Here is a 21,839-nt window from a genome sequence, read left to right on the forward strand (position 1 = left end):
CCAAAGGCAGATACTTACCTGACTGAGCCACCCAGGCACCCAAAAAAGACATTTTTGGTTGTTCACAGAGAACATAGAAGCACCAGCAAAATTCAGTGAATCTCATTCAAAGATGCATTTTTGGAAGAAGTGATGTAAGTGGCTGAGATGCCCCTTGGAAATAACAGGAAAGTTAGGACAGGAGCAATGCTTAGTTACATCAATACTTACATCAATATGTTTTTTTAATGATTTTTTATTATATTAGTCACCATACAGTACATCCCCGTTACATCAATGTTAACACGTAGTTACAGCAAAACTTAGTTTCATCACATGGGCAGCCAATCAATGGCAGCACTGGAAAAGAAACTTCAGAGAGAACAGTTAAGTTGGCTCTTATGTACAATTGTCTAGGCCCCTCCTCCTCTCTCCTTCCTGGGATGGGTTTTTAATGGGGAGCCTTCTTAATCTGGACCTACTCCTTGGCATTATTTCTAGAAGATAGATATGGCTGCATTCAAACTTCTCAGACAACCCGGAAAACCACTGTTTCTTCCTTTGGCCACATGCCTGGAGGTCCCTGTCTAATGGGGACCCTGGCCAACCTGTAGCCTCACTCACATGTCTGGAGTACAAGTGAGCCCTTGGTGACTGGAGAGGTTGACCAGACTCTTGGTGTCATGTTAGAAAGCTGGAAGATGCTCCTGTAGTCTTAGGGACACTGGTTGTTCATCACTGGTACACTCTTCTGTATTTAATTTCTTACCATACCTCTGCCCCCTTCTCCCATTGCTCTCCAAAAATGGCTCCATTTCAAGTCTTAACTACTAAATCCAGCAGCCTTTCCTACACTTCTTGGGACTCTTTATATAAAGTGGACGCTAGCACTGCTCAGATGAACTAACCCCATGTGGTAGTGTCCATTTGTAGCTCCATTTGGCTGATAAGGAAGTGGAAGATTTGAATCCAGAAATTCTGGCTCCAAAGCCCATGCTTTTAACCACTGTGCAGTGTTTGCTGTTACTCTGAGCTGCTCCTTCCTCTTTGAAGCACTGTTCTGCTTTGGCATATGTGCATGCATTTCTTGACCCTTTTCTACCTCTTTGTTTTTCTCCATTTTTCTTCTTCCAACACCTATGGGTAAACATTCCCCAAGATTCTTTCTTTAGCTTCTCCCTCCTTTCCCTTTGGCATTATCTATGACTGTTGTAATGAATGACCCACATATATTTATCTCCAGTAACATCCTGTCGACTACTAACATAGACCCACATCTCCTGTTTGTCGAACATCTGTGTTTCTACAGAAATCATCATTTCTGATCCTATCACCTAACCCTCAAACTTGTTTTTTCAGGGATACATTTTTTATTAGTGTATAACAGAAACGCAGAAAAATGCACCAAATAATAAGCATAGAGTTCAAGGAATTTTCACCAAGAGGGCACACCCTGGTCAGCGCCAAGACCAAGGAACAGAATGTTACCAGCACCTCAGGTACACCCTCCTGCTTTTTTCTAAGTCCTTGCCAACCTTCACCCCAAGAATAGCATAATCCTGATTTTTAACACAATAGATTAGTTTTTCCTGTTTTTGAACTTCGTATAAATGGAATCATATTTGTGTGTTGTGACTATCTTTTTCCATGCAACATCATATTTATAACATCATTCCAATATCTCATTACTATATAATATTCCATTATGTGAATATACCACAATTCTTAAAATCCATTCTATTGTTGATGGACATTTAGGTGGTTTCCAGTTTCAGGCTGTTAATAATAATGCTACTTTGAATATTCTTTTAAGGTTTTGGGGATGTGTGTGTGTGTGTGTGTTACATATGCATTTCCCTAGGGTTCATGCCTAGGAGTGGAATTGCGAGCCTCATGATATGCACATGTTCAGTTTTAGTAGATATCACCAGACAGTTTCCCCAAGTGTCTCTGCCAACTTACATTTACACCATCAACGTATGAAAATTCCATTTGGTCTTAATTTTGCCAATATGTGGTATTTCCTATATTTTTTCATTTTAGTTATTTTGGTGAGTGTGCAATGTCATCTCATTAGGGTTTTTAAAATTTATTTTTTTAAAGATTTTATTTATTTGAGGGAGAGAGAATAGAGTGAGCAAGAGAGAGAGCACTAATGGGGGTGGGGGGGTAGAAGGAGGAAAAGCAGGCTCCCTGCTAAGCAGGACTCTGTGATCATGACCTGAGCCGAAGGCAGATGCCTAACTGACTGAGCCATGTGCCCCCTCACTAGGGTTTTAATTTGCATTTCCTCAATGATTAACAAAGTAGAGCAACTTTTCATTTTTGTCCATTTGCATATCGCCCTGTGAAGTGCTGTTTGAGGCTGTTTGTCCATTTTTCTATTGGGTTGTCTGTTTTTCTCATGCTGGTTTATACTGATTCTTTATATATTCTGAAAATGAATCCGTTGTTAGTCTGTGGCTTGCTTTTCATTCTCTTAGGGGGTGTTGTGTTTTGTTTTGCGAACAAAAATATTAATTTGAATGCAATTCCAGATTGATTGATTTATTTTTCACTTTGTTGTTAGCACTTCTTTTATCCTGCTCAAATATTCTTTTATTCTGGACTTCTGAATGTCTAAAAATCGTCTTCCCGTTCTTCCAGTCAAGCAGGTTTGCCACTTTGGAATCCCTTTGACTTCTTTCTCTCCTCTAGTCCACATTGGTCACTATATATCAATTTGATGTTACGTTAGAATTAATTCTTACATACTTTTTATTCTTTCAGCCACCACCTCTGTTCAGGCTCCACTTAGCTTATCACAGAAGCTTCTTATAGCTCTTCCCACCCCTCATCTCTCCTTTGGCCATATCCCTGCCATAGTGATCCTGCTAAAATAATCTCACTCCTCAGCTCAGAACATCCAAGAGTACCCCGATGTATTCAGATTGCGGCCCAGGCGTCTTGCCTACTTTTCAGGCCTTCCAAGATCTGACCTGCATTGCTCACGTTTATGTTCACACAACTTGTGCTCCACTAATACTGTCCTATTTGCTCTTGTTCCAATGCTCCTGCTTTCCCTCTTCATGCTGTTATGTCCAGAGTTTCTTTATCCCTCAGTAGCTCTTCCTGGCGAGGTGCCAACCATCCTTCCAGGCCCACCTTGAGCACTAGTTTCTCTGTGAGAATTTACGTGATCCTTGCTCACAGCACTATGTATGCTTCTTTTTAATGCTACCTTGTGTTACAGTTCCCTGTGTATATGTTTGATTTCAGTCATAGATTGTTAGATTCTGGAGGATAGGGGCTCAGTCTTACTATCTTTGTATCTCTCCATAGGGTCTTAGACATAATTGGGTCTCGACACCTATCTGTTTATTATTAACAAGAAATTAGTAAGAAAGCAAAATAGTAACTACAATTTGTTGAGTCCTATGGTGAGTGCTAAACATGCATTATCTCAAATACCGTAGAGTTGTGTGGATTCAATGGGAATTGCAAGTAAAGACCTTGAAAGATCGTAAGCACTCAGTAAGTGGGAGCTATTATTATTATTATTAATCATTATCATTATTATTATTCCCATTTAGCAGGTAAGAAAATGAAAGCAGGTAGACTAAGACACTGCTCAATGTTGCATAGCCAGATGGAGTTGGATCTTGAGCCCAGGCATCTGCCTTTTTAAAATTTTTATTCATTTATTTTTGCCTGCCTTTCTTTCATTTGGCACAATGATTTTGAGATTCAGTGATGTTGTTGTGTATATAAATAGATCATCCCTTTAATTGGTGAAGAATATTCCCTTGTATGATATGCTTTTTTATTTATTATATTAATCCATTTGTTGATGGACAATTGGATTGTTTCTAATTTTTTGCTATTACAAATAAAGCTAAGAAAATTCATGTATAGTCTTTGTGTGGGCATACATTTTTGTTTCATTGGTTAAGTACCTGGGAGTGAAATGATTGGGTTGCATGGTAGGTGTATATTTAACTTTAAAGAAACTGCCAAGTGTGTCTGCGCGGCTCAGTTGGTTAAGCATCTGCCTTTGGCTCAGGTCGTGATCCCTGGGATCGAGCCCTGCAATCGGCTCCCTGGCAGGGAGCCTGCTTCTCCCTCTCCCTCTGTCTCTGCCTATCCCTCTGCTTGTATGTGTTCTCTCTCTCTCTCTGTCAAATAAAATAAAATAAAATAAAATAAAATAAAATAAAATAAAATAAAATAAAATAAAATAAAATAAAATAAGAAATTAAAATAAACAGGGTTAGATGATTAAGACTGGAATTAAAAAAAAAATAAACTGCCAAATTGTTTTGGTGGCGGGTGTGCTGTTTTATATTCCTATCATCAGTGTATGAGAGTTCCAGTTTTTCCACATAATTGCAAAGACTTAGTGTGCTCAGTCTTTTTAATCTTAGCCAGTGCGTGTATAGCGGAACTGCATTGTGGTTTTAATTTGCGTTGTTATACATTTGCCACAATGAGGACTAATGATGTTGGACATCTCTTCCTGTATTTATTGGCCATTTATCTCTCTTCTTTGGTGAAGAGTTGGTTTATATCATTTTAAATTATAAGAGTTCTCTATATATTTTGAATGGAAGTTCTTTATCAGATAGATGTGTTGTGAATATTTCCTACCAGTGTTTTATTTGTTCTTTGTTTTCTTATTGGTTGTCTGATCAATGAGCAGAAGTTTTAGATTTTTATAAAGTTTAGTTATCAATATTCTTTCTTCTACAGATAATGCTTTTGGTGTCATATTTAAGAAATCTTCGCCTGCCCTAAGGTCTAAATATTTCCTGTGTTTTCTGGAAGTTTTGTAGTTTCAGGCTACACATTAAGCTACAGGATACTTTTTGAGTTGATTTTTATGTATTGTAGTCATTAAGGATTGATGTTTATTTTTAAAATATGGATACTTAGGGGGTGCCTGGGCAGTTCAGTCGTTAAGCGTCTGCCTCTGGATCAGGTCATGACCTCAGGGTCCTGGGATCAAACCTTGCATCAGACTTCCTGCTCCGTGGGGAGCCTGCTTCTCCCTCTCCCCTCTGCTTGTTCTCTCTCAAATAAATAAAATCTTTTAAAAATATAAAATAAAATAAAATAAAATAAAATAAAATAAAATAAAATAAAATATGGTTACTTAGTTCATCGAACATTAATTGGAAAAACTTTACTTTCCCCATTGAATTGCCTTGGCATTTTTGTCAAAAATCACTTTGTCTATTTTTTTACTCTATTTTTTTCCATTGATCTATATACCTATCCCTAGATAGTACCCAACAGTCTGAATCACTATAACTTTATTGTAAGTATTAAAATCAAGTAGAATAGGTTCTTCAACTTTGTTCCTTATTAAAATTGCTTTGGCTATTCTAGATTCTTTGAAGTACCATATGAATCTTAGAATTAGCTTCAGTTTCTACAAAAATGCCTGTAGGAATTTTGATGGGGATTGCGTTGAATCTTGGGGAGAATTTGGGCACCGCTGCCATTTTAATAATACAGAGTTTTCTAGTCTCTGAATATGCTATATCTCTCCATTTATTTAGGTCAGAGAAGTTGGGGTGGGAGACAAAAAGAAAAGAGGTTTAAGAAAGTTGTGGTTCTTATTCAGAAAATAGGAATTTTATATAAATTAGAGCATGGAGTATCTAATTTTGTGATAATACTGAAGTAGGTGAAGAAGTCTATAGTACTCTGTAAAGAAACAAGAAAAGTCGATTCATTAAACTGGTTCATCAAGTATTTAAATAAGAATTTCTTTTATGAGACAAAGTATTGGTACATTTTATCAATCAGTGTAGTCCTCATGTATATAGAACATGTATGAACCTTGGTCACATCCATATTCACAGGGGCTCCTCAGCAGGTTTATCAAGTCCATTCCCCTAAAGGGTATATGTCTCCCTAAAATGTTAGCCAATTTTGATTTTCTCCAGCTTGTTCCTCTTGAATTCTCTGTGCTTGGCACATTGGCAAATTATTGTAAACCGCTCCATGGATATGCACTTAAAAAGGGAGAATATGAAGTTTTCTAGATACCTTAGGTTCAAAAGTCCTGCTCTTGAGATCAAAAGCATTGTTTCAAAAAAACTTTGTTTTTAAAAAATCTACCAAGATTAACTTCTCTTGAATAATCTCTTATTTTGTCTCTTCACTTTGGCTTTACAGGTACAGAATTAGGTATACATTAGTACAAAAGATTTTTTTTTTTAGTTGAATGGAATATATTTTCTTGAGAAATTTTACCAAGGACTTTTTGTTTTTTGGTTTTGTCTCCTTTGTAGAATTATAGCTGACTAGATCAACAATCATATTTCTTATATATATATTTTTTAACCAGTTTGATAATTTTTAATATTTTTAAAAGTGGTGTGGTATACAGTCTCCAAGATGGCTCCCACAGATTCTTGCCCCATGGGTAGTCCCCTCCCACATCAAATAGTCTGAGCTGTGTAACCACTAGGATATTGTGGATATGATGGTGCATGATTTCTGGGGCTAGGTCATTAAAGAAGTTGTGGCTTCTATCTTGCTCTCCCTTGGATAATCACTGTGGGGGAAGCTAGTGGCCATGTGGTAAGGACGCTCAAGTAGCTCTAGAGAGAGGATGTGGCAGGAACTGAAGGGCCTCCAGAATACAGCCAGCACTGATTTGCCAGACATGTGAGTGAGCTACCTTGCAAGCAAATCCTCCAGCCCCAGACAAGCCTTCACACGATATCACAGCTCTAGTTAACATATTGCAACGCAATGAGGTTGCCCACAAAAACTATGTGAGATAATAAAAGTTCGTTGTTGTTTAAGTCACTGTGTTTTATGGTGATTTATCATAAAGCAATTTGTAGCTAGTACAACCAGTTAGAAATGCTTGAACAAAATTTTCCTAAATTTCATTATAAAAATCCTTGTCTAAGCTTATTTAAGTCAGTGATAAGCTCTTTTTCTGAGATCTGACTATTTTTGCAAGACATGAGTGATTCTTGCAATTTTAAGTGAGGTGGTAAACCGGCAGGCGTTACTTATGGCTTTTCTAGAGAAGGAGTTAAGACAAACAGTATGAGGTACACCCTCATTCTTATCTGCAGTATGAGAAAGGGGCAGGGCATCCATAACGGTGATCTCTTTTCGGAGTCTCAGGCTCGAAATGAAGGTCAAGAGAACTCCAGGGTTTCTTCTTTGAATGTCTGTCTCAGAAAACGTCCGGCAAAGCAGACAAAAACCCAGTTTCATTTCCCTATTGTTCCATGGATGTATTTTGATGTGGCAAAATCCGTTCTTTGTGCCACATATCAGCATCGAATGACTGAGGTGTAGACTCTCGTGAAACTTTCATTTAATTACACATGAAGCTCCATAGAATTTCACCCACAGAACAGTAGAGTTGTTTTGTCAAGTGTTCAAGACCTAAATTTGCCGTTGGCTCACCCCCAGCGCAGTCATGCGATTAGTCACGCAAGTAGTCACAAACCCCCTTTGCCATAAAGGAGTCATAGCTCACAGCCCCACCAGTGCTCTTTTCCCAAAACATGTCTCTGAAAACTAAACTCAAACATGCATGTCGGTTTAGACTTATTTTTCATGTTTGTTTTGCCCAAAGCATGGACCATGTCAGGGAAGATGGAGACACCTTCACGGCCGGTTAGTCACATCTCACCAAAGCTTCTCAATGGGCTGTCAGACAAGAAAGGAGCCTCATGTAGCCACCTTAATCAGCATCCCCCGTCTGTGAGGTCATCGGGATGTTTCAAACAATTTCCAGCTCTCATTAGTTGAGCGTGTTCCACAGGCAAGTCCTTATCTTTTGTAACTTTTGCTGCCACATCCTGAGAAAGCCTCTCTGCAGAATGACACTTTCCCCATGGGTCAGCCCGCGGTAATGAGCCACCAATTGACGTGCCCTTTGCACTCACTGGCAGTATATGTTGATATTAACCTTTCGTGTTGTGAGATGTCGCTTTTACCCTTGGCTTCTGCCATGGAAGTCTCATTATTTCTAATAGGCTGTGGCAATTAGGGTCTTGGGGCTGTTGATCGCAGCCATTGGGAGCAGGGAAGGGCACTCAGGGAGAACAGCCGCTTTTTCTTTACATGAACAATGTGATGCATAGCTCAGCCCAGATCTGCAAACAGGGAGGCAGTGGTGGACCCCCAGCCGCCGATGGGAACCTCCTCGCCGAGTCCTTTCGCGTGTGCTTTCCTCATGCTCACCACTGGCTCTTTTCAGACCCCTTTTGTGCAGAATGCTGTGCTCGGCTCATACTTCAGAGCATTGGGTTTGGCCTAATAAGGAATTCATTGAACGGAATATTTGGGAAAGAAATGGGTGCGTTCAAAGAGACCTTCTCTTTTTCTTTCTTTCAAAGACACTTGGCTGGAAAAAGAAAAGGATGACATAGACAAGCAGCCATCTTGGGTGGCCCGTGGGCCTCTGAGGAGGCAGCATTGCGCCTGATGGCTCCAGGAAGGCCCCTCCGGCTTGTGATTGGGAAATGTTTACTCCTGATGGAATTCTGTGGTTGTTGAAATCTGGTCGGCCTCTCATGGCTTTAAGTAAGGAAAGAAGCAGTTCCTTTAAGGCTTGAACAATACTTTGGTTTAATCCTAAGGGCCTGGGGGGTAAGGGAATGCAGGGGGGAGGTCCACACTAGGGTAAGTACGTAGGAAACCACAAATAACCAAAGACACGTAGGGTCAGCATTCACGTTCTCTCAGTTTCTTGACCTAAAGTGCTTTCTTTATTAGAAGGACAACAAAACAAAATTAAGCATACTTGTTGCTTCAGCTGGGATGATATTGAAGGCCAAGGGACAACTGAGAGGAAAGGCTGAAGCTTATTTGTAAGGGGTGGCGTTTGAATGTTCTACATCAGGGTACAAGGTTTCCAAACAAATGCAAGGAAAATCCCCCATATTAATCTGATTGCTTGTGAAAATAACACTTGGGAAAGCCCCTGCAATGAATATCTCCCACATTAAGGACATGTAGTGTCCAAGACCCGACTGTGCTGCTGCTGAGACCGTCACTCTTGATGATATGGTGGCGGGGCTTGTTTCTGAGAGCCGCTTGCTGATTTATTCTTTGCTCTGCAAAAGACACATTTAAAGTTTAAGTCCATTTCGGTTGGATTGGTCCATAGTATAAATATATGGCAGTTGTGAGGTGGAGAGTTCAAAATGTATAACCAGTAACCATTGAAAGTTAATTCTTCCTTGAACAGGTAAGAAGCCTTCAGAAGCAAGCCATGAGACATTCGCCTCCTCCCTCCCTTTCTTCCTTCCACAAGCATTTAACCAGCTGAGTAGGTGAGTAGGTGTTGGGCTAGCAGCTACTGACAGCCCAGCAGTGAATGAAGCGTAGCCTTGTTCCCAGAGGACCTCAGAGGGAAAGGTGGACGGAGGATACCAATGTCAGACAACACAAAAAGAATGAGTCAAAAAAGAGGCAGTGGAGTCCAGAAGAGAGGTAAGACGATTAATTATTGCCAGGCTCTGAGGTGCCACACTTTACTCTCACATCCCTTACCAGGGCCAGAACGTCAGCTCTGGCGGGCCGAGCACCTAGAACAGTGCCTGGCATCGAGATGCACTGAATCCTTGCTAATGAAGGAACATCTGGGTAATGAAACCTCTTCGTAATGACCTCTTATTTGCATTCATAAAATGCTTTTTCCAGATTGTTCTCTCTGTTATCTACTCCCCTCTCACAGCTCCATGACTGGGAAAAAGGAGTGTGATCCATGTCAAGGGGGAGATTTTAGGGGAGTTTAAAGACATTTATATATTTATGTCATTGACTCTGGCTTTCTTTCTTGGATCCTTTTCCTCACATTTGGAATCTTGCTCCCAGACCTCTGGAGGGTACGAAGAGCTTGGGGCTGCATTACGTGTGGGAGCATCCTGTTCTGGGAAGGCCAAACAGGAACAGGGTAGGGCACAGGGAAGGATGACTCAAGCCAGCTGCTCTCATCCCCAGGGAGGAGAGCTCTTGTTCCTTGTGTTCTTTGGGTTCATTCTTCCTGAGGTTTTCAAGTTGCTAGACCTTAGGCTACCAGGTGAAAATGTAAGCCTTAGGGAGGAGGTCAAGTTGGCTTCTCTACTGCTTTTGGTCTGTGCTGCTCAAGGCTTCCGGGCAACAGAAGTCCTTTCTGTGTACCTGTGCAGCCCAGATCAGCAGATCAGCCTACATCAGCTAAGGCTCAGGCCCAAGGGCCAGTTGGCAATAAAGAGTTTACATGACTCTGGAGTCTCCTATTTTCATAATTGTGTCATGAGCTTATGGAAAGAGTTGGTGGCTTGACAAAGTGGAGATGTGGAGTTCTTAGCTATCTTTTTATATTTTGAAAGTGCAACCAAAATCTTTGTAAACGTAGCACATCTGTAGGGAAATTGCTGACTCTGCCAGGGTAGCATTACAAAAAGGGGTGCTCGCTACTTGGTTTGTTCACTTTAAACACCAGAATCTTACTAACAATAGGTCTCTCTGGTTGGGACTGTCTTCTGTCTGTCTGTCTGTCCATCCATCTACCTATGCTAGTTTTCTAGGGCTGCCATAACAAAGTATCATAGACTGAGTGATTTAAACAATAGAAATTTATTTCCTTACAGTTCTGAAAGCTACAAGTCTGAGATCAACGTGGCAACAGGGTTGACTTTTTTTTTTTTTTAAGGGCTCTGTCCTTAGCTTAGAAATGGCCGTCTTCTCTCTGTGTGTGTCTGTCTTAATTTCCTTTTCTTATAAGGACACTAGTCCTAACAGATTAGGGGCCACCCATATGACCTCATCATATGTTCATTACCTGTTTAAAGACCCGGTGTCCAAATACAGCCACATTCTGAGCTACTCGGGGTTAAGACATCAACAAATGGATTTTGAGGAGACATAGTTCAGCCCACAACATATCCATTGATCTGCCAACCCATCCATAATTTTTCTATCGGTCCATCCATCCATCCATCTCTCACAATGCCTAAAGGGGACTTTAGAAAATAATAAAAATAATTGCAAATGACCACACCTGTTGAATAACTGACAGTTGAAAACACTGAGGCTCAGAGAGCACAAGCAGCTTTCCCAGGACAGCATATCTAGTGTCGGGTGGAAGCTGCACTCAGTGCTAAGGTTTGAGTTTTAAAATCCAGCATTTGTTTCGTACAATGTCACGAGTCCTGGAATAGCTATTAAACTTCTTCCCTCTCACATCCCCAGTTAGGAACCCAAAAGTGACCCTTATTAAGAAAAGTCTTCTAAATGTAATAATAGAGGCCGCAAGGGAGAGGGTGAATTATGAAACTGGATCTGGAAGGAATTCCATGGCGTGACTGGGCTGTCCATGCTGTTGTCAGCTATAATTCAACAAGAGCACTTACAGAGGACTTTCTTCATTTACGAGATAGAGAATTTCAAGTTTTTTTTTCCCCCAAGTACTGTGTCCATAAATGGCCTGATGATATGGGACCCTTTTCTTTTGTATGTTTATAGTTAGCTTGGCCCAATATACGAGGTCGAGGTGTTTCTTTCAGAAAACACAATTAAGTATGCTATGGTAAACTAGTATTTGGAAGTAAACTTGGTAGTGAATGGGCACTTCCTGGCCACGAGGAGACCAGGTGGGGCAGCGAGATCGACCCGCTGATCTTAGAGGGAAGAACTCTAAGGAAGAGAGCGCACACCTGACACAGGGTCATCATTTTCTCCATAGCTCTTTGCATATTGGGTGACAAACCACAGTTAGCGTCTGTTCCTAAGAGACCGTAAGGTATTTTTTGGTGTAATTTCAAACTACTTCTCAGAATTGAAAGAATTTCACAATTTTACAACCCGATCAGTGGTTTAGGCTTCCAATTATTTGATGAATGGAAAGTTCCATGAAGAAGGATTTAGATAGAAGGTTCACCTTCATTTATATTTCAACTGGATGGTTGCACAGCAAAAACCAGTGCAGTGGCAGCTTATGATGAACCGATTCAGTTTGACAGCAGGTAAAATCATATGCCCTGGGTTTCAAGTTTTCAAGTTGCAAAGGGAAAAATAAGCCTTGTATTGAAATGGCTGAGTATGAGATCCAAAGGACCCGTGATCACGCAAAGGTGAGGGGTGGGAAGGTGTTTGTGGGTAAAGAAAACTTCTAAAGGCTTTCCTCTCTGTGCCTCTGCCTCCTGGAGAATCTGTCACCCCGCATTGGTTTTTCAGACTTACCTTCTGTAGGGCCCTCAGAGATAGGGAAGGAAAACCAGGCTTTGCAGCTGGAAGACCAGGGATTTTGGAATGAGAAAATTGTTCACAGCTGTGTTTTCTAGGTTAAACAGCTCAGCCTCTTCCAGCTTTGCATGTAATAATCTTGGCTGTAGGAGCTGGAGAATTTGTCCGCACTGCAGTGTGACTCTTCAGTTCACATGAGTGATTGCCTTACATGTAAATCCCAAGCATATTTGTATTCTGTCCTCCAGTATTCTGAGCAGAGTGCAGAAGCGATGAATTCCTTCAGCTGTCCTGCTATCAGGTCACTGGCAATGGGGTGACCACTTCATCCCAGTTGGCCTGGGACTGTCTTGGTTTGAAAACGGAAACTCCTGCATCCTAGGAACCCTCACGGTCCTGGGCACCCTCCAGTGGTGCACTGAGGCTGCTTGGAGGCAAAGAAAGACCATGGAGAAGTAAAGCAGCAAGCAGAGTGGAGACCGAGTGTTACTCCTAATAGAAATGCAGTTCTGGGGGTGCTTGGATGGCACTGTCGGTTAAGCGTCTGACTCTTGGTTTCAGCTTAGGTCGTGATCTCTGGGTCGTGGGATCGAGCCCTGCGTTTGGCTCCATGCTCAGCATGGTGTCTGCTTGAGATTCTCTCTCCCTCTCCCTCTGCCCCTTCCGTTCGTGCTCTTTCTCTCTAAAATTAGTAAATAAATCTTAAAAAAAAACGGGGGCGCCTGGGTGGCACAGCGGTTAAGCGTCTGCCTTCGGCTCAGGGCGTGATCCCGGCGTTCCGGGATCGAGTCCCACATCAGGCTCCTCTGCTGGGAGCCTGCTTCTTCCTCTCCCACTCCCCCTGCTTGTGTTCCCTCTCTCACTGGCTGTCTCTATCTCTGTCAAATAAATAAATAAAAATCTTTAAAAAAAAAAAAAAAAATCTTAAAAAAAAAAAAAAAAAGAAATGCAGCTCTGGGAGGGAAACAGGTGGCCAGGTGGCGCCACTGAGGAAGCTGTGAGCCCTGCTGTTCTCTCTTGAAGGCCCAGGCAAAGCTGTGTGGCCCTATCCGAAGGAGGGGGTGTCTCTGGGGGGCCTCTGCCTCATTGCTTGGCTGGGGAACTACCTACCTTTAGACTTTCTAGGAATAGTCGCTCTGTTTTTCTTATGAGACCCTGGCTGACGAAAACCTATAGCAACACAGTCTGCTATATGAGGAAAATCGGCATGAGATCTTGCCCTACAAAAACCTCTTTCCTGGCTCTGTCACAAATTAGGCACCAAGCGATGGTGGCGAAAAGTCTGGCACTTCTCTGCAACACACATACAAGGAGCTTGGACTGTCATGTCTCATATTGCTCCTTTCTCAAAGCAATCAGAATTTCTTGGAAGTCAGTTGAGTCCAGTTGTGGGACAAGAAAAAAAAAGGCATGTGAACATCAAATAATGAATATAATGATGGTAAATTGGTACAGGGTGAGTCTGTGAAAGGCCATGCACTCATCATCATACATTAAAGCAATAAGTATACGAAGATTTCATTCTAGTACAACAGAAAAGTGAATGTAATCAAACAGTTTATTGGGACACGTAGGTATTCTTTTAAAAAAATATTAAGTACATGTCTGTTTTAAAGTGTTGATTTGTGTTTATTTCAGGAGAGAAGAAACACAGGGACCTGTGAGTCAGCCAAGCTGTCCCTGAAGAAGTAGGATCTGTTCCAAGAACAGAAGGAACTCATGGGCATCTGTGGTCATGTTCACTCATCAGGTAAGAAGGGGGTTAGTGAATACAAAGAAGGCTCCATGGCAAGTTTCCCACTGATGAATTATCCAGTATTCTTAAGAAGGGAGGTAATCTTTCATTTCTTGAGAAATGAAGCCTCAGGATGGCCCCACTAATGAGAAGAAACGACTGCTTAAAGAAGGCATTGGTCTTTTTTGTGGGGGGAGGGCAGAGCTTTCTTATAGGGCGATGCACTGGGTAGGGGGGCAGCAGCGGTAGAGGTGGTGGGCCTGGATGTTGGCCGTGATCTCAGCCTCCCCTTCGGCCTTGTTGTTGAGCCGCGTCTCCTCGTTGTAGAACAGTTCCTCTTGCGTCTCCGTGGAGAACTTGAGGTTGGGGCCCTCCACGATGCGGTCCACAGGGCGGGCCTCCTGGTAGCAGCCGCACTAGCTGCACTTGGCCTTGTCAATGTCATAGCGGGTGGTCCTGCGGGTGACGTGGGTCTCACTGGTGATGGCCTTGTAGGGACAGAGCACCTGGCAAAGCTGGCCCATGATGCAGCGCTCCTCTCCTCTCCCCATAATGGATGGGTGGCGGTGCAGTGCATGCTCCCCGTGGAAGCACGGACCCAGCGGGCCTTTCTCAGGTGGGTAGTTGATGGTGGCAATTTCCCGTAGCAGGTCACTCAGGACCCTGCCCAGGCCTCGGATGAGCTCAGTCCATAGCAGGGTCTGAGCCGCCCTGTCAGTCACTGATTTCACGTCCATCGCGGGCTCCTGTGTGTTCAGGAACTTGTAGGTGGGATGCCCTGAACACGCAGCCTGAGCCAGGCAGGGTGCACATCAGCACAGCTGGAGTCAGGCAGTGCATCTTGAAGCCCTGTCCCTCCTTTTCTTGCCCAACAGCCGCAGGCTTTCATGTTTTAAATGCAGGTAACAGAGCGGGCCAACACTTCAAAATCATAGAGCCAGACACGAATCCATCAGCTCATGCAAATTTAATGATCGTCTTATTAATGAGAAACAAATCACACAAAAATGAAAATCTATCTGAAAGTCAGGGACATAACTGTGCCATGATGTGATATGAGAAGTGTACTAGTTCTCTATTGCTGTGTAACAAATTGCCCCAAAACTTTGTGGAAAGCAGAGAAAAAGAGAAGCAAGAGGAAGAAAACCAAATGTCTGGTCTGGTGCCCAGGGCTGAAGCCTAGGAATCCTGATGCCTCAGATCAAAACAAGAAACGGGAGGTCCGCCACTCGGAATATTTAAGAGTGGGAGGGGATGATGGCTCCCCACACAAGTGCTTTTTAAAGCTCTCCAAGTGACTGCATTATGCTTCCAAGTTTGAGAAGTGCTGTTCCAGAGTGTGAAGGACCAATCTGAATTTACGTTAGTCACACCATGTGGCTGTGGTGGCGGGAAGGTTCCTGTTAACATTTGTTGAGCACCAGTCATGAATCAGTTTCCATGGTAGGAATTTTACATAGATTTCCTTACTCAGAGGCAGTAAGTCAGTATAATCACTATTTTATAGAGGAAGATACAGAGACTAGAAAGATTTATTAAATCTGACTGTCTTAAACAAAACTTGTTTCTTACGCCATATCAAATGGTATGAACTAAGGCCCCAAAGAGAAAAGACTATGGAAGATAATGCAGATAAAAGAGCTAGCTTGGTAAATTTCTTTTTCTTTTTTTTAAAGATTTTATTTATTTGAGAGAGAGAGAGAGCGTGGAGGAGGGCAGAAGGAGGGGGAGAAGCAGGCTTCCCACTGAACAGGGCGCCCGATGCAGGGCTCGATCCCAGGACCCTGGGATCATACTTAACCGACAGAGTCACCCAGGTGCCCCTAGTTTGTTAAATTTCAACCTGAGCTCTAAATAGATTGAAAAAGATGAGGCACTACGGGTGATATTACTAAATTGCATACAGTCTGCTTGAAATATGGTCACAAAGAGAAAGAGCATGTGCTGGGCTACAGAGAGCAGGGTGTGTGGAATGGGTTCAACCAGGGGTAGCAGTGACCGGTGCGGGACAAAGCTGGGGATTGAGCTGTGGAGCTCTCTCCCCGTCTGTGCCCCAGGGTGGCAGTGCTGAGGAACCGAGCTGGACAAAGTGAATGGCAAGTTGGGAGTTGTGGGAACATGGTTCCTTGGCTCTGGTTAGCTCCTACTGGGTATTGAGTAACTTTGCGTGACAGGAGTAGGGAAGCTGGGGAGACAGATGAGGCCAGGGAGGAAGGGTCAGGATGTGCAGATTTCAGAGACTGGGGAGGCCGGGAATGATTCTATGGGGCATCACAGCTGCTGCTCTGGGGAGCAAACAGTCCATCTCTAGATGGGGAGGACTAGTGTCTGGTGGCTTAGGGTTGCTGTGGTCAGCAGTTACTAGAAAATATTTTGAAGCAAATATGCTTATGCAGACACACTCATGTGTACTCATTCATTCCTAAATACAAACTGAACTTTTTTCCTGCAAAGGCAAAACGCCTCCAAAAGCGTTTCTGCATTTTATTTACTTGGAGAGTAACACATTAGGAGTCCCTTCCTGCAAGAGCTGTGTGTGCCCCTTGGAATGCAGAGCAGGTGATCATGCCAGACCCGTGCTAGCTTTTCCTTTTCTGAATGTTTGGTATCATCAAGCTTTATTTACAGGCAATCATGTGGCTGTGTCTCTCTTCATGGGGCTTCAAGACGATGTCCCTCGAGGCCATTTCTTAACTCTAAATTCACAAGGTGGCTTGTGCTACCCTGGGAAATGATGTGAGAAGGACTTCAAAAACCCCTGGTGGCTGAAGAATGGTTGAGGTTAAAACAAATGGAAGGACGGCCATCGTGCCAGGTACCAAATGAACATAAATGAAAGAAAACCAGCCACCAGATCAACCTCACATGCCCTGCATGGTGCCTCAGAAGCCATGGATTAGAGGCTCTGGCTTCTCCAAACAGAAACCCATTGCCAAGCAAGAACCGCCTGTGTCCTGAGGCTTCAAGTTGCTCTTCCCAATCACAAAACAAGAGACTGTGAGGTCACTGTCAGAAGTCTGAGCCTGGGACGAGAGTCGGCTCCCCCTCTCTGATCCTGAGCTTGAGAGCAAAGCCTGCTCCAACTCCTGGGGGATCCCCCTCGGCTACATCTTGTTACCGCCCATCGCTGAAGCCGTTCCCAAGCACCATAGGCCACTTTGGGTGGTTGAAGAACCTAGTTCTGCAGTCAAGTTGGGGGACAGTCTAGAAGTCAAAGGTGAGGAAATGGGGGGAGGGTATACATTAAAGAGACAAAAAGGGCTTTTGTTTTGTTTTGTTTTTTGGTGCTGGTGTCTGAAGCAGTGCTGGGACCCAGATCTAAACTCTATGGAGTCATTAACTGTAGGGGATGGAGAACTCTGCCAATCTGAAAGCTTCACAGTACTGAATACAGCTCTGAATCAGCCACCTAGTGCTTCTCTTCCAAGTACATTGTTATAGGATCTATTTGGGACAGAGAGCCCACGGAGTGTCATATGGGCTGGGTAGCAGATAGGTTGAATTGCAGGAAACTGACGTTTTGTAGGTTAAAAGTTATAAAAAGCCAATGAAAATGGTTGCCATTTGGACCATTTTTTTTTTGGCCTGCAAAATGGCTCTTCCAGGAGGTTCTAATATTTTCTAGAATTTTGTGCCTGGGTCTATGCTCGGCACCATGGAGGTACCAGAAATGTCAGAACCACTGTTGTTGGTGGGAGTCAGCCAACTATGACCCATGGGCCAAATCTGGCCCAATGCCTATTTCTGTGAAGTTTCACTAGGACACAGTCACACCTGTTTGTGTACTGACTGTCTGGGACTGCTTCCATGCGACTGGAGTTGTGCAGTTGAACAATGACTGTACCATCCACAAAGCTTAAATAGTCACTGTCTACCCCTTTACAGAAAGTTTACTGACCCCTGCGTCACACATTGTGAGAGACGATGATAATTCATAAACACTACCATTTTTCATCGATAATCTAACACCTCTCCTTTTTCTGCTTTCCCTTTCATCATTATTCTTTTTCCTCCTCTAAGTGTCTGAATTTCTAGTCTCCCCTTTCCTCAGTCTCCTTCACTGTCCTTGCTTATTCCTAGTCTGTTATTGCATGCCCCCATTCCTTCATGCTCTCCTCTGTTCATTTTCCCTCCCTCTCTTCCCCTGCTTCTGCTCTATCCTCGTCTATCTCCACCCGCCTCTTACTTCTTCTTCTTCTACTTCTTTCCCTTCTTCTGTTCATCAGTGCCTCCTCCTTGGAACACGTTGGCTCCGTTGACTTAGGAGGGGTGGGCTGGTGCCCCATCTCGGCATTCAGAGCAGCCTTGTCTTGCTCCAGCACAGCCTGGTGTTGGTTTCCCTCTTCAGATCTGCCCAGTCTGTGGAGCAGGTCTGATATTTAACTGGTGAGGAAAGGTAGCGTGTCTGAATCAGTGACCATTTAGGTTGGTTGACTGTCTGTCCTGACTGGTCAGTGTCGAATATTTTGAAAATCATTCCTGCTGTGAGACCATCTGCTTTAGCCAGCCACATAGCTCAAAGTTCAGAAATGTTGTGCAGATACATTTTGTTAGCAACTCCGTTAGTCCCTGTTTGTGGGCCCAACCTCTGGAGTTTTAATGAGGCTCTTACTGTTTTTAATAGCATTGTGAGGCAGCGTCTAGAATCCAGAAATTAAGTCCATTCAAAATTAAGTTGGGTCTGTGTGCTGGTTGATGTCTTTCTTCCCACAGAGTAATGTGTTTTGAATCAAAGACACTCGTGGTCAGATTCTTCTCAGAAGCATGTACTGTTGGTTGCTAAAGACTTATTATGCAATAGTGTAGGGAGGGAAAATCAGAACTGGGTAATTTGGAGTCATTGTTAAATAATTTTCAGAGATATACCAAACCTTGTCACACCACTCATCATCAATGCCAGAGTGACAAGTGGCCTCATATAATAGGGTCACCAACCACCAAGCCAGCCCACAACTGAATTGAGGGGAAAAGTGCCCAGAACACGGCAGCCTCAGACTTTACCTGGCTTTAGGGTAAGATGCCTAAAATATATTTTAGGGGCAAAAACTTGTTGCATTTGTCTAGAATTTGAATCTATTCACTCTAGTTACTTTTCGTACCCTTTCAAAAGTTTTTGTTAAACGCTTGCTCTCTTTTCTCAACACTATGGTAAGGGTAGTGATTCGGATTTCTGTAGAACACATTTGCGAAACTTTTGGGCAAACCACTTAATCATTGTATCTAACAGAAAAGTCATAAACTTGATATGGAAAAAGAGAGAAAGGGTTTCAGCCAAACATTATATAATAGATATTTGGGGTTGATCCTGCAGCTTCTATTATTTTTTTCCCATTAGTCCTCATTTCAGTTTATGGATCCATTTGTCTCTACGGAATCTGATCAGGGGGTGCGGCATGTGACCTGGATCAGCATGTTTGACTCCTTGGTCATTGTGGGTGGACATGTGACTAACCAGATGCAACTAGTATGAATTTCAAGACCCTGCTTGGAATTCTGCTCAGAATCAAGGCTTGGCAATTCTTCTAAGTGTCCCTTCTTTTCTTCCCTTCCTTTGTGTTCTTACCAACATTATACACGTCGAGGCCTTGATCCACTTCTTCCATCTCCCTACATTGTCTACTCTCTTGAATCCGTCTTCCTCACTCTTGCTGGACTCATATCCTCAAAAAGACTTTTAAAACTTTACTGGATTCCCCATTAATGGAAAAATAAAGTGAACATCACTCAGCATGGCATTCTGTGTGGTCCATTCATTGCAGTCATTCTAGCTCTTTACCCTGGATCGCCTACAGGTTCAACTGAAACACAGGAATAGAATGACTGTCTTTTTTTTATTATTATTATTAAGATTTTATTTATTTGACAGAGAAAGAGAGGGAGAGCATGAACACAAGCAGGGGCAGTGACAGAGGGAGAAGCAGGCTCCCTGCTGACCCTGGGATCATGACCTGGGCTGAAGGTAAATGCTTAACCAACTGAGCCACCCAGGTGCCCTACAGTGACTGTCTTTTTGAAAACTTTATGCATGCACTGTGCTCATAGTCCCTTCCAAGGACTTTCTCAGAACGCTCTGAAATCTGAGAGTAAGTCTGGGGCTAGACCCACGTTGTGGGCATTTATGCTGGCGAGTACCAGCACTAAAAGCCTCGGAGCTAACAACCCCGGGCCCTGTGAGCACCACATCCTTTGTAAACTCCTCAGAACAGTGTGTCCTAGCAAAATGTGTATCCCTTCCAGATGTTAAATAAACTTATTAAAGCAATATGTATCTTGCATGTGGTCAACTCTGAAATGATGGCCCTTTTAAACGTTTGTGACTTTAACATAACAGATATCAGCTAATGTCTAATTCTTCTACCTTTTAGAACGTATGTTAGTATATCAAGTATATACTTTCTTGGGACACTCTGTAGTCGGAAGCCATGGAAAAAGTGTCTGTTGACTTATTGTAACCTGGGAATTAGTGCTGTGTTGAGAGGAGAGAGTCTCTAATTGCTTTTTTAATAACACAAACCTTGGCCCATGAAGGCCTGTGTGCTCTGAGAGAATGTGCTGAGCCCCAGCCTTGTTTTTCTCTTGCTTTCTGTGACAGGGTGCTCCTCCCCACAAGCCTTGGCCAAGCCTTTATGCATGTTGAGTCAAAACATTCTGAATATGAGCTCATGGCATGTGAAAAAGGGTTTAAACAACAGCCTGGCATGTACAAGTAGGATGGGCTTTTTCAGTCAGTGTTTCTATTCGAATTTCCTGAAGCTTGGACACCTGCATGTGGTTCGTTCAGTATCTCAGCATACCCCCTCTGGGCTGAAGTGTGGCACTTGGCTTCCTGCTGTAGATTAAACCAATGAATAAAGATACATTTGAAGGAGCTGTGTGGATAGTATATCTATGGCTCTAGGTATTGTCTATCTCACTGGCTGACTTGTGGCATACTTACATATACAATGGCCCATTGTGCTGATTCCAAGTTCAAAATAAGAACTCACATTCATGAAAACCATCTCATCTAGCCAGTGTTGATTTCAGCTAGAAATCAAGTCAATTTAACTTCTAAAAGAAGAACTAGATACAGTTTTTATTTATTCTTTATTTTCATGGAGGAAGGGAGTTCTAGGAGTGAATTTGGCTTCTTTAGGATGCAGGGTCAGGGAAAACCAGGTGAGAATGTATGAAGAAGCCAGGAATGGCTTGGGGAGGGAGAATGGGAGATGGTTAGTGAATGGATGAAAATGGAACTTAATCTTCACTGCTTTGTCAAGTCTTACAGGGACGTCCGCCAACCTGGTACTCCCTATTCTCTCTGAGGATTGCTTAGCCCAGAACCTAGTGACCACACCAGTCAGAAGGTCATCTTGTAGTCATGTATTTGTGCTTGAATAACTGAATTTGATCTTTTAAAGCTGCCCTAACCTGAATCCTTGATTTATTGATGGTGAGATTGTGGAGAAGTATCCCAGGATGTAACCCATCTTCCCAAGAATGGTGAAGAGGATGGATAAAAATCAGAGGTGGTGATTCATTGACCAAGGATTTATAAACCACGTTAAGTTCAATAGTAGATAATATATAGAAGATAATTTCTTCCTTTGAATCATACAAGTTTATCAGTTTTATATACATATTGATTGCCTTTGCCATATCTAAAATGTTATGCTTTTATGGGACTTTTCTTAAAAATGTCTCTTGGTCAAAGATGAAGAAGTTACTGAGTTGAATTTGGGGTAGAGTGGTCAGCCTGTCAGAAGGCAAACATGAACTCAGTGGAAAGTAGTTTCACAGATGAAGAGGCTCTGAAAATGTGAGACTCCTGATATATACTATGCCTTTCTTTTCTCTGCTTCCTTTTTCAGGTGTCAAGTTTTCAAAGGACAAAAACAAAACAAAACAAAACAAAAAAAAACTTCTTTTGATGACTCTAAAGAAATGCTTATTA

The 21,839-nt window shown here is 42.6% G+C and overlaps 1 pseudogene; it reads right to left on the minus strand.

Moving 5' to 3' along the window:
* Positions 1-14,115: 14,115 nt before the first annotated feature.
* Positions 14,116-19,509, minus strand: LOC113268048 (NADH dehydrogenase [ubiquinone] iron-sulfur protein 8, mitochondrial-like; annotated as a pseudogene).
* Between the last annotated feature and the right edge of the window lie 2,330 nt (positions 19,510-21,839).

This window comes from Ursus arctos, unplaced genomic scaffold, assembly GCF_023065955.2.
Source record: "Ursus arctos isolate Adak ecotype North America unplaced genomic scaffold, UrsArc2.0 scaffold_8, whole genome shotgun sequence".
Classification (NCBI taxonomy): Eukaryota; Metazoa; Chordata; class Mammalia; order Carnivora; family Ursidae; genus Ursus; species Ursus arctos.